Source organism: Lynx canadensis, chromosome F1 (assembly GCF_007474595.2).
Source record: "Lynx canadensis isolate LIC74 chromosome F1, mLynCan4.pri.v2, whole genome shotgun sequence".
Taxonomy (NCBI): domain Eukaryota; kingdom Metazoa; phylum Chordata; class Mammalia; order Carnivora; family Felidae; genus Lynx; species Lynx canadensis.
This window is the reverse complement of record NC_044319.2, coordinates 7,426,573-7,439,972: the sequence shown is the minus strand read 5'-3', so window position 1 is coordinate 7,439,972 and position 13,400 is coordinate 7,426,573. Positions and strand designations below refer to the sequence as shown.

General features: G+C 39.7%; 1 protein-coding gene across 1 annotated transcript in view; it reads right to left on the bottom strand.

Annotated features, from left to right (window-relative positions):
- Positions 1-13,400, bottom strand: part of PLD5 (phospholipase D family member 5) — a 352,020-nt gene that overhangs the window by 115,148 nt on the left and 223,472 nt on the right. The gene's annotated exons all lie outside the window — the stretch shown is intronic.

Sequence of the window (13,400 nt, the reverse complement as noted above, 5' to 3'; positions counted from 1 at the left end):
CACTGACAGCAGAGAGCCTGATGTGGGGCTTGAACTCACAAAATGTGAGATCATGACCTGAGCCGAAGTTGGACGCTCAACCAATGAACCACCCGGATGCCCTTAAGTTTCAGTAACTCTTTAATTTTTTTCAAGTTTATTTATTTATTTATGAGAGAGAGAGAGAGAGAGAGAGAGAGAGAGAGAACAAGCGGGGGAGGGGCAGAGAGAGAGGGAGAGAGGGAATCCCAAGCAGGCTCCACACTGTCAGCTCGGAGCCCCATGTGGGTCTGGAACTCACAAACCGTGAGATTATGACCTGAGATGAAACAAAGAGTTGGACGCTCAACCGGCTGAGCCACCTAGGCATCCCTTCAGTAACTGTCCTAAGCACGACGTGTCATAATTGTCATGCTGTTCCATATTGCTGCCTCAGGACTATGCATTTACAACTTCTCAAAACAAACATATAATCCACTGAATGCCATTAAGTCTATTTATTGATTTTTATTTCAGTAGAGTTGAAACATGAGTTTCAGGTATACAACACAGTGATTCGACAAGTCTCTACATTACACTGTGAGGCCCACAAGTGTAGCTACCAGCCGTCACCATGCAACACTATTAAAACACCACTGACGGTATTCCCTACACTGTGCCTTTTATTCCTGTGACTTCTTCATTCCCTAACTGGAAGCCTGAATGCAATTAAACTTAAATAAATTCTTCTAAATTTCCACTTCTTTAAAAGAACAGACCCATATGCGTATGTTCCATGAAGTAGCTATTTTGTTTTCAGACATTCAATATTAATGAAGAGGATGAATTCTTGGTGGCCTACTGGTCACCGTCTTCATGAGCAGAGGAAGATGTAACACTGTAGGCATACGGATATATTCCAGGATATCAGAAAGGAGGAGTGGTTTATATATGAGCTTCACCTGTAACTCTTGGGAAAAGGTAAAGTGAGAACCTGGGCCCTGAGGCAGGATGTCGAGAGGGGCTATGGGGCTGGAGCAGGACCGGGGGGAGGCTAGCGTGCAGGGAGATTTCCTTGGCCGCCAGCCACCCTGGAATAGTCTCATCTAAGGAATGGTTACAGGCCCCAGAGGATGAACAGTTGGGTAGAGTGGGCTCTCAATGTCCAAGGTGGGTGGTTGCCACAGTAATTCTGGAGAGACCCACATCTGCACAGATGGTGTGGTGCCCCGGTGTCCCCCAAAGACACAGCTGCCAGTGCTCCCAGGTGGATGAAGAGCAGCGTGTGTCTTTGGGAAAGTGTCCCTTTCCTACGGCTGCCGTAACACAGTGAATGGGTTAAAACAACAGAAGTCTACTGTGTCTCGGTTCTGGAGATGGCAAGTCCAGAATCAAGGTGCTGGCAGGGGAGCCTGCAGGGGAGAGTCCCTCCTTGTCTCTTCCCACCTTCTGGGCAATGTCTGATGTTCCACCGCGGGCCCACCTCTGTTGTCACATGGAGTCTCCCCCTGTTTGTGTCTCAGTTTCTCCTGTGCTCATAAGGACACGAGTCCTGTTGAATTAAGGGCCCACTTCACACAAGTGTGATCTCATCTTAACTAATTATATCCCCAAAACGCCTCTTTCCAAATAAAGTCACATTCTAAGGGGCCGAGCATTAGGTCTTCAACATGTCTTTTTTGGGGGGGCACAAGTCAATCGACAACAGAGATCCAGGCCACTTTCCCTGGCCATGCCCTTCAACAGCACTAGACTGAGCAGCACTGAGGGAAGCATCGTCTCATCTCTGGAAGGAAGAGAATGAAGGTGGTCTTGGTGTTTGCCTCAGGTTTTATCTTCAACAGGTGTCTCCAGGCAGGCCTTCACCTGCCTTCTTATTCTGACCAGAAACAACTGTAACCCTCTGTGACCCCGGCTGGCTCTCACCTCCTGGCCTGGAACACCGTGCCTGAAATTTGACCCGCAGCCAATTGCTACTTTGCACTGCATTGTTTACTTTTTATTAGATCCCTATCTGTTCTCATTCAGGTCTGCTGGAGCCCCAGGCCACTGGTCCATTTGAGGGAACACTGGGTGTATGGGAGGGGGCCACTGGGACCATCCCTTTTGACCTCTCGATGCCACAGTGCACGGCCACTGCCCTCAAAGGACTTCATTAATTTACTTGGTACTTTAGCCCAAGGACTGTGATTTCAGGACCATGGGGCTTTTGTGATGCTCCAGCCAGAGCCTCCACAGTTAGTTATTGAGGCCTATAATTATTCTATAAAGGAACAGAAACTTTCCGTCAGCAAACCTTTACTGATATATACCAGGTATACCAGATATATACCACATATATATCTGATATACACAGGTAAATATCAGAAACCTGATATATACCAGATACTATGTTACGTGACAGTAGCAACACACGACCTAAAGTGGCTGAGTCAAGTCCAGGCCCACAAATAAAGTGTGATATTTAAAACAATTGGGATTGTTCACATAGCAAGGGGGCACCAAGTATCCGAAAGATCAGGAGGAGAGTCCCCATCGCTGTATCAGGGAACTCCAAGTGAAGGCCAAGGGCATGAATGGCTTCACAGTTGTGCTGGGGGCCATGGCCACATGTGCAAAAGCCCTGGTACCACGTACAGACATCAAGCAACAAGTAGTAATAGTAACATCCATCCACTCAACACTACATGCACCCAGCACCAACACAGCTGGGCTACAGCAACCCCGCAGGGGATGTTATAGTTTCCCCATTTCAGGATACAACAAACAACTGCACGCGGTGTCCTAAATCAGCTGAAAAAATATTTGCCTGCATATAGTTTGTGGAATGTCACTTTCCCACTAACAATGATATGTCTGTTTGGGGCACCTGGGTGGATCAGTTGGTTAAGACTTCGGCTCAGGTCATGATCTCACGGTCCGTGAGTTCGAGCCCCGCGTCCGGCTCTGTACTGACAGCTCAGAGCCTGGAGCCTGCTTCAGATTCTGTGTCTCCCTCTCTCTCTGTCCCTCCCCTGATCGCTCTCTCTCTCAAAAACAAAACAAAACATTAAAACGTTATAAAAAGAATTATGTTTTTCTATCTATCCATCCTCCATCTATCTCTGAAGAAGACCTAAGCTTTTATCTTATTTTATACCTGACAGATAAATAGTCATATCCAACATGTCCCTGTTTATTACAGGCATATTATTCAATGTTTAGCTTAAAATAATTTATTTTACATGCACTTAGAAAATATCTTTGTTGACTGGTTACAGAGATTAGCCTCATCCTACTGTCTTTTTATACGTATTAGAAAGGTATGGTTAAAATCCAATGTTTTCTGGGGGCGCCTGAGTGGCTCAGTCAGTTAAGTGACTGACTTCGGCTCAGGTCATGATCTCGCGGTTTGTGAGTTTGAGCCCCGCGTCGGACTCTGTGCTGACAGCTCAGAGCCTGGAGCTGCTTTGGATTCTGTGTCTCCCTCTCTCTCTGTCCCTCCCCTGCTCACGTTCTGTCTCTCAATAACAAATAAACGTTAAAATAAATTCAAAATCCAATGTTTTCTGACTATAAAACATATTTAATCACAAAAGTCGTTAACGCATCACTTAGTGCAGTATTATGTACAGAAGCTAAATTCAAGTTCATTTTCTAGTGTTATGCTAGAATTTGAATTGGCAAAGATGGTCCATACGTTTTTGTGTATTTAAATTTTAATGTTTAAAGTTTAAAAATGTTCATATTTTTATATTTTGTAAAACACAAAATTTGTAATACTTAATATTTAAAAATATTATACTTTAAAGAACAAACAATTCTAAAATTTGTATGGAACCACAAAAGGCCCCGAATAGTCAAAGTAATATTGAAGAAGAAAAACAAAGCGGGAGGCATCACAATCTCAGACTTTAGCCTCTACTACAAAGCTGTAATCATCAAGACAGCATGGTATTGGCACAAAAACAGACACATAGACCAATGGAATAGAATAGAAACCCCAGAACTAGACCCACAAACGTATGGCCAACTCATCTTTGACAAAGCAGGAAAGAATATCCAATGGAAAAAAGACAGCCTCTTTAACAAATGGTGCTGGGAGAACTGGACAGCAACATGCAGAAGAATGACACTAGACCACTTTCTTACACCATTCACCAAGATAAACTCAAAATGGATGGAGACCTGAATGTGAGACAGGAAGCCATCAAAACCCTAGAGAAGAAAGCAGGAAAAAACCTCTCTCACCTCAGCCACAGCAATTTCTTACTCAACACATCTCCAAAGTCAAGGGAATTAAAAGCAAAAATGAACTATTGGGACCTCATCAAGATACAAAGCTTCTGCACTGCAAAGGAAACAACAAAACTAAAAGGCAACCAACAGAATGGGAGAAGATACTTGCAAATAACATATTGGATAAAGGGTCTGTATCCAAAGAACTTGCCAAACTCAACACCCAAAACAAAATAATCCAGTGAAGAAATGGGCAGAAGACATGAATAGACACTTTTCCAAAGAAGACATCCAGATGGCCAACAGACACATTGAAACAATGCTCAATGTCACTCATAATCAGGGAAATACAAATCAAAGCCACACTGACATACCACCTTACACTGGTCAAAGTGGCTGAAATGAACAAATCGGGAAACTACAGATGTTGGCGAGGATGTGGAGAAATGGGAACCCTCTTGCACTGTTGGTGGGAATGCAAACTGGTGCAGCCACTCTGGAAAACAGGGTGGAGGTACCTCAAAAATTAAAAATAGAGCTACCCTATGATCCAGCAATAGCACCACTAGGAATTTACCCAAGGGATACAGGAGTGGTGATTCATAGAGCGCATATACCCCAATGTTTATAGCAGTGCTTTCAACAATAGTCATATTATGGAAAGAGCCTAAATGTCCATCAACTGATGAATGGATAAAGAAGATGTGGTTTATATGTAAAATGGAATACTACTTGGCAATGAGAAAGAATGAAACAACAGCAATGTGGGTGGAAATGGAAGGTATTATGCTGAATAAAAATAAGTCAGTCAGAGAAGGACAGTTATCATATGTTTTCACTCATATGTGGATCTTGAGAAACTTAACAGGAGACCATGGGGGAAGGGAAGGGAAAAAAAAATAGTTACAAACAGGGAGGGAAGCAAACCACAAGAGACTCTTAAATGCGGAGAACAAACTGAGGGTTTATGGGGGAGTGGGGGAGAGGGGGAAATGGGTGATGGGTATTGAGGAGGACACTTGTTGGGATGAGCACTGGGTGTTGTATGTAAGCGATTACCATGGGAATCTACCCCCAAAAGCAAGAGCACACTTTACACACTGTATGTTAGCCAATTTGACAATAAATTATATTAAAAAAGTAAAAATTAAAACAATTAAATAAAAACATTAGACTTTAAGATTACAAAATAGCTTTAAAAGCTGGCTTGATTCAAGTAAATAGTTCTTTCAACAGCCTTGAAAATGTAATGAGTTAAGTTTGATTAACCAATTTTTGCTTTCCTAGATTTCATTTTTAAAGGGAAAACTATTCTTTCAACCCATGACCCACTGTGCAGAGGCCCCAGGATGTCAATGAGATGCTCATCACAGCAACCTTGCACCCTGGGACAGCTGGCTGGTGGCTTCGAGGTGGGGGGGGGGTGTCTGAATCTCTGGAGTCTGATCCTATCTCAGCTGGATCATCTGTTTGTTTAAGTAACGGTTAATAGGAGTTATTGGCAATTCCAAACAGTGTTTCTAGATGCCCAAAGTGATAAATCAAGAATATGAACTTGTTTTTATAGTTGCTTATAAAATACCTTCATGGTGTCTAAGAAGTCTAATTAAGTCTTTAAAAAGCTACAACATGCTACCATGGTGCTCACTGCTCAGGGCCTAATTGGCCACACTGATCAAGATAAAGTGGTGTGTTACATCCTTTTTGGAAAGTAAAAACATTAAAAAATCAGGAAATCCCAAACTGCTAATTACAACTGCCTTGAGTTTTTTTTAAATTTTTTTTTTTTCAACGTTTATTTATTTTTGGGACAGAGAGAGACAGAGCATGAATGGGGGAGGGGCAGAGAGAGAGGGAGACACAGAATCGGAAACAGGCTCCAGGCTCCGAGCCATCCGCCCAGAGCCTGACGCGGGGCTCAAACCCACGGACCGCGAGATCGTGACCTGGCTGAAGTCGGACGCTTAACCGACTGCGCCACCCAGGCGCCCCTCAACTGCCTTGAGTTTTAACAGAGATGCTCTGTCGAAATTTAAGAGGATGCTCCTGGTTTCAGGGGGTTTTTGTTTCTTTACAGTTTTACCAAAATTGTTATTCTTATGGTATTAACCAGATAATCCTGCACTTTATTTTGTGGATAATTTCAATGAAGATAATATGCCACAGAAACTTATTAACAGAGAAAATGAAAACAGTGGCTAAAAAGTTATTTATTAATTAAAAATTATTTAAAGGAAAAAGTATACTCTCAAAATGAATTGGAAGGTTACTACCTTGGAGAATCAAGTTGACTGCATATCCATACACTTAAAAATGTGTGGATTCTCCAGAGCCTTCCTTGGAGAAGACTTGACGGCATTCAGTTTGCTTATCATAGATCCATTCCATACCTCGTTCCGTGGAATTTACAACTATTTCACCTACAGCCTTGTTCATTTCCAGAGACCCTGATGTTTGCTTCATTGTCAGATTTCAGAGAAGCTCATTGTTCCTCGTGTGTGAAGCATGTGTGGATGACAGCATATGAGTGGACCTCCGGGCCACCCCTACCTTCTTGTGATGCAGACCCGTGGGGGCCACCATTCCAACAGTGCCTATGAGGTGATTTTGAGGACAGGACTACGTTTGTAGTTCTGCTTCTTTATCATCAGCTCAAAAATCTTTATACTCCTATTTTGATCAGAAACAGGTTCACAAATAATATTAGACATTTGTTGAAGAGTAGTTAATTCGTCATCTCAGAATACCCATCCCAATCTAAAATTACTAAAGAAAGCTCCAGGAATGTGTTGTTGTCTCTAGAGTGATATAAAGCTAGTGCTCTCAAAACAGAATGTTAGAGCTTATGGAGAGGTTTAGCCTTGGGATGTTCACATATCCTTACACATAAGAAAGAGAACTCAAGGGGAAAATGAGCAACTTTAGAAGGCATATGGCTGAAGAATTTAATTTTTAATTCTAGTGTAGATAAGGAGAGTTACCTATGCTTAAAAAATTTGTATAATCTAGATGTATCTCCTATGTATCTAGTGGCTTTCTCTCTTTTGGTCTCTCTCATGGAAGGGAAACAAAATCTTCACAGGATATTTTTGTTAGTTGATGTTAGATGTTAGATGTAGTTGAGATGTGCATCATTTCTTCCCAGCCAGTACCCTCTTTGTATTTTTTTATTTGTATTTTTTATTTTTGAGAGAGCTCATGAGTGGGGGAGGGACAAAGATGGGGGGGAGACAGAAGATCCAAAGTGGGCTCTGCATTGACAGCAGTGAGTCCAATGTGGGGCTTGAACTGACGAATCGTGAGATCATGGCCTGAGCCGAAGTCAGACACCCAACCGACTAAGCCACTTAGATGCCCCAGTGCCCTCTTAGAGTGCCCGATGCACCCGTGTGATGCCGAATAAGACAGTCAAGGCACCATGTGAGCCTATCTACTCTCTATCTGGCCACAGATAATTAGACCAGGTGTAAACACCTGACCTATGCCGAGCCAGTATGATTTTCTCAATATTGAGTCACAAAGTAAGTTAATTAAAAGAAGCTGTGCTGGAGAGTCACGCACAGATGGAAGTTGCTCTGTCCAAGTTCACATAAATGAGGAAGAGGAGAAGGCAAGCCTCAGGGAGACAGCAACAGATACATATGGATAAGAATTGAAAAGACAACATCCCCCCAAGAGAAGGAAGTGAAAGTGAGACTGTGGGGGAGGAAAGAACGTGGTAGTCCCACCGCCAAACCCAGCATCACTTCTTACCTTGAGCTCTTCTAGATCCTTAGAATAAATTCCGTGTTATTTACACTGGTTTCAGAGGGGTTCTGTTTCTCTACTAACTTACTCTTGCAAGTTATGTACTTATAAGTTATGCAGTACTTAATTATTCTTGTAAGATTGTACTTTATTTTGTGCACACATAATTCCAGAAGTCCAGCACCCTTGAAATGTGTATTTTTAATATTTGACTAAAATATTCAGTTCTGGCCTAACAGCCATGCAATTTTGAGCAAGTTCCAGTTGCCCAAATTGCATGATTAAGTGTTTCAAATTTTGAAGATTTAAAATAAACATCCTGTCAAAATATTCATCATAATGACACAATAGAAAATATGCTAGTGCACTGTGGTTAAGAAGTGAAAAATAAAGTTCCACATTCTCCATGAATCATCGGAATGAAGATCACACAGAATCTATCTCCAAGTTTATTTCCAGAAAATCAGCTGTTGCAAGATTATCAGCAGCTTTAGTAAATCTTACAACATTTATACATTCAAGAGAATATATGTAGCTTGTGGGTAAACTATGAAGCACCATCTACAAATGGACACCTGTGAACTTTCCACTTTACAAAAACTAGAACCTTACCATTATGATTAAAGTCAGTACTTCCAGGGCACCTGGGTGGCTCAGTGGGTTAAGCGTCTGACTCTTGATTTCAGCTCAGGTCATAATCTCACAGTTCAGGAGTTCGAGCCCCACATTGGGCTCCGAGCTGACAGTGAGAAGCGTGCTTAGGATTCTCCCTCTCTCTGCCCCTTCCGCATACTCTCTCAAAATAAATAAATAAACTTAAAAAAAAAAAAAGGCAGAACTTTCCAATCAAAGGTGATTCTGTCCCCCTATCCTCAGAAACGTAGCAATATCTGGAGGCATTTTGGGTTGTCACAACTGGCAAGAGAAGGGCTATTAGCATCCAGTGAGTAGAGTTCAGGGATGCTGAACATCCTGTAATACACAGGGAAAACCTGCAAACGTCAAGAGTCCCAAGGCTGAGAAATCTGGCATTAACGTTTGTGTATTTATGCTTGATCTGAAATCCCTGCCACCTTCCTCCAAATCAACAACTATCCTGAAGTTATTAGTATTTGCCACTGTCTTGTTTTTAAATATTTCATCATACGTATATGTATCCTTAATAGCACTATAAAAAATGTGTTTATCACCAGCTGTGAGACACATTATTAATGAGCCTCAAGTGTGTATCAAAAGGAAATGCATTAGTTATCAATAATTGTAGATTTCTGGAAAGGTTTTCAGATGCATCCTGAAAGCAAATTTTGCAGCAGAAATTTGTCTTATTGATCAAGCACTTCTTCTGAATATATTAATTTGTGTGAGCAATGAAAAGGTCAGAGCTAGCCCATTTTGGGGGACTTTAATAAAACCAGCACAGGTAACTCAGCAACATTTTGAAATCCATTCGGCTTAAAGGCTAAAGGGAACACCGCAGGGTAAAAATCAGCGGTCATGACATATCTCTGCTTTCAAATCATTCAGTGAGTGATATTCAGAAAAATTTTAAGATAACCCGTTGTAGAAAAAGTGAGTCTTCAATGCATGTTTCAGGCTTAGTTTTAACATCTCTATTCAAATATTGTCAAAACCACATTGTGGAATTTTTCATGGGTTGCCTTTGATGCTTTGCTTTTTAGGCCACAGGTCTGAAGCTCACAGGGGAGTTTCTACATGTTGTGTCTTCCCTCCTTATATTCTTCATACAGTTAGACTATTCTGCTTCTAAGGAATTCAGTTCTAAGGAATTACCTTACAGTCCAACAGGCAAGCTATTTATAGGAATGGTTGACTTAAGGAATCATTAGGCTTAAAATAAAAAAAAAAATGCTTAAAAATAAAGCTTGCTTAAATTATAGTTTCTCAGTTATGCATTAAAAAATAAAAAAATTCCACACTGAAAACAGAAAAGCAAAGGCATGATCTACAATGGTCATCAGTTATCCTAAACCATGATAAGGTCTAGAGGCTGATGTCCAGAGCAAATGCTTAGGGCTTCCTCTCTCTTGCCCCTCCATGCTGAGGTCACATGACTATTTACACGGACACCAACATGGAGATCGGGGAATGAGGGCCACTACTGAGGCTTCTGTTTCGGTACCAGTGTTCACTGGAAGGAGGAGGCCTGTCAGAGTCCGGTGCTGTTGTGATGCCAGGAAAGATGGGAACCTGGGAGCTCTGGAGAAGGTTTGCTTCATCTGGGCAAAGCCCAAATCATTCTGTTTACCTTACCTTACTGTTTCCGTAGTGACAGAAGACTCCAGAGCCCAATCTGTTAGGCTTCTGGGTACCAGCCTGCTTATGTGGAACATAAGCACTTCATCTAACACAAATTGATAGTTTAAAGGAGACATGTCAAGAAGAAAAAGCATATGGCTACCACTGAGGGCAATCAAATGGAAGAAACAGGAATTCTTAAGGACATTTGAGAAGATATTTCAAAAGAATAATCTAAGAACAAAAAAAATGTTCTTCAAAAGATCCAAAATACGAATTTCATGAAGGCAATGTAATATAGGATTGGCAAAGCTGGAAACTGAAATAGTGATCTAGAAGTTCAAATGCAGTAATTGACAATACAGAATGAATCTAAAGAAATTGAAATGATCATTGAAAAGTCGATGCATGAAGGATATATCGTGGGAACTGATATCTCAAAATCTCAAAGGGAGAAAAAGGGATGTCTCTGAAAGTAGAAAAAAAAAAAGCATGATAAATGTGAGCAAAAAAAGTATGAAGTTAGAGGATTTACTTAAGATACTCAAAATCCAATTATGAGAGTTCCAGAGAGAACCAAAATCAGACAGGAAGAAATTACAAAATAGATTACGAAGCAAAATTTCTTATTGTGTTTTATTTATTTTTAAAGGGCATACATTTCTAAATGATGAAAGTCTATCAGTCTCTGGGAAAACCATAAAAAAGTCTCAAACACACATCAAAATTTTTCAGAACATTGGAAATAAATAAGATCCTAAAAGCTTTCAGAGAAAGCGAATTTATAGAAATGATAACATACAAAGATTAGTAAATATGATTTATACCAGATATTTTAACAGTAACAATGAAGGCTAGGAAATAGTTTGAAGGGAGATAAATTTGTATACCTAACAAAGACTGGAGAATGGCCTCCACCACCATGAGGCCAAAAAAAAAAAAAAAAAAAAAAAAAAGGAAAGGAAATGTAGAAGACGAGGGAGGGATCCACAAAGGGTATCTCCAAGAAATAGCAAATAAAATGGACAGAGTCCTGATGTGTCAGACTGTGGTAAGGTGATATGTTAAAGCATTTTAAGATGATTTAATATGAGGTACACAGAACCATGAACTAAAATGAAAAAAAAATGGCTGCACAAGAGGAAATGTGATCACTGTATATAGCTCAGTTGTTAATAATATTTCAGTATAAACAGTAAATATTGATTTAACAGCAACAACAGCCATGATGACAAAAGATGACAGACTTCTAATGGGAGGCTCAGGAGACAGGAAGTACCTGCTTGTGCTGGGGATGGGCCGGCAGAGAGGGGAAGGAGTGACAGGAGACAGGTAATGTATTCCATATTCCACAACAGTAATTAAACAGGTCATATTTGAAACAAAACATCAAGAAATAGAAATATGAATAGGTTACATAAAAAAAAGTAATACTAGACAATACAGATAAAAGTAGTAAAGATAGCTTCTGGAAAGAAAGAATTGGAAGTAGGTTGACAGCTCAGGGTGAGGCTTTCTTTATTACATGCATTGTTGTTGTTTTTTATTTTATATTTCCCTGTATTACCTTGATCAATAATAAATTAAAAGGATATATAGATGGGGAAAAAAGTACATCAATATAATATGAACTATTTGCCGAATGCCAAACTAGTTTTATTTTACTGGTGAAATTATAAAGCTATTTCCATTATAATTAGAAACAGACAGTAATCATTCACTATTATGTAACGATTCAAAAAAATACATTAAAAATGAAAAAAAAAACCTGTAATAAAACAGAAGAGATAAAATTCTTTTTGCTCATGGTTTGAATGTGATGTCTGAAAAACCCAACAGAGTATAGCAAAAACCTTTTTGAATTAAAAAAATGATGAGGTTTCTTGATAAAAGATAAATAAAAATAAGTAACTTTTCCTGCAATATCAACAACCAGTTAGAAACTGGAATTTTAAAAATCCATTTACATTATCAAAAGGTATAAATACAATAAAAATTATAAAAACTTACTGAAGAATTTCAGTATTTGTATTTGTATTCTCTGTATTTACAAATACAGAGAAACAGAAAGTATTCCAAGGAGTGTGTGTGTGTGTGTGTGTGTGTGTGTGTGTGTGCACATGTGTGTGAGAGAGAATATATGGAAGACTTTTCACTCTATTGTTAAAGAGACTGATTTCTGGAGTGAAAACTGGGACATTATTAATTTTATGTTTATACTTCTCTGATTTTCTGATTTTTAAAAAGTGAACATGTTATTTTTATACTCACAAATATAAAAATACCTTTCTAAATTACCAAAACAATGATAAGTAGCATTCTCTCTATAGCCCCACATGAATACCATCAATGTTTTATATATGTTTTTACTACAATGTTCTCCCTTTGGGGAAGTGCCCTGCCTCTTCCTGCCACTCCGCAGCCCAGACTCCATCCATCCCCATGAAACTGGATTGAGATCTCTTTCTCTTCTAAAGCCTGCTAACATGAACATTCAAGTTAATATAAATATTTTCTTATTGTTGTCAGGTTATCATTATGTTTTGCCAAAGTACAAATTCTCCAGGAAATGATCAATTTTAAAAATATTATTTATAAATTGAAGGGATATCTAGATAGATAGATACAGATACAGATGCAGATGCAGATATAAACATAGATAATTTGGGATGGTATGTATCTTGAGGGGAAAATATGAATCAAGAACATAAAATATATATCGCCATTATGTTTTCTTTCCATACTTGTATATATATAATCGAAAGGAAAAAGTCCTCAAGATCTTAATATTTTTTAAGGGCTCATTCAAGCTAGTTCAAGAAAAGATATGGCCTCAGCTCAGTCACTAAATGAAAAAAAAAATGGTAATAATAAGTCACATGATTAGCAACAATGCTTCCTTGTGTTTGTAGAGTACTTTACACATTAGCGCAAAGAATGATAGAGTTACAGAGAATTAGGTCACTCTCTAGCACAACACCATGAGGGTCATGACACAGGTAGAAGAGGCCAAAGAGACTGAGTCCCAGGAAAGTGAATGACTTGCCTGAGTGCGCTCAGCTGGGACACAAGCTCAGACTCAAGGTTTTTACTTCAAATTCAGGGCTCTCTCCCTGTCCTCCTGCTTAGAACAACACAACGGCCTGAATTATTCTGACACTGTAGAGGCATTACTCTTGCAAATGGCAATGCTTGACATGAGTCTATCAGAAAGAAGCCTG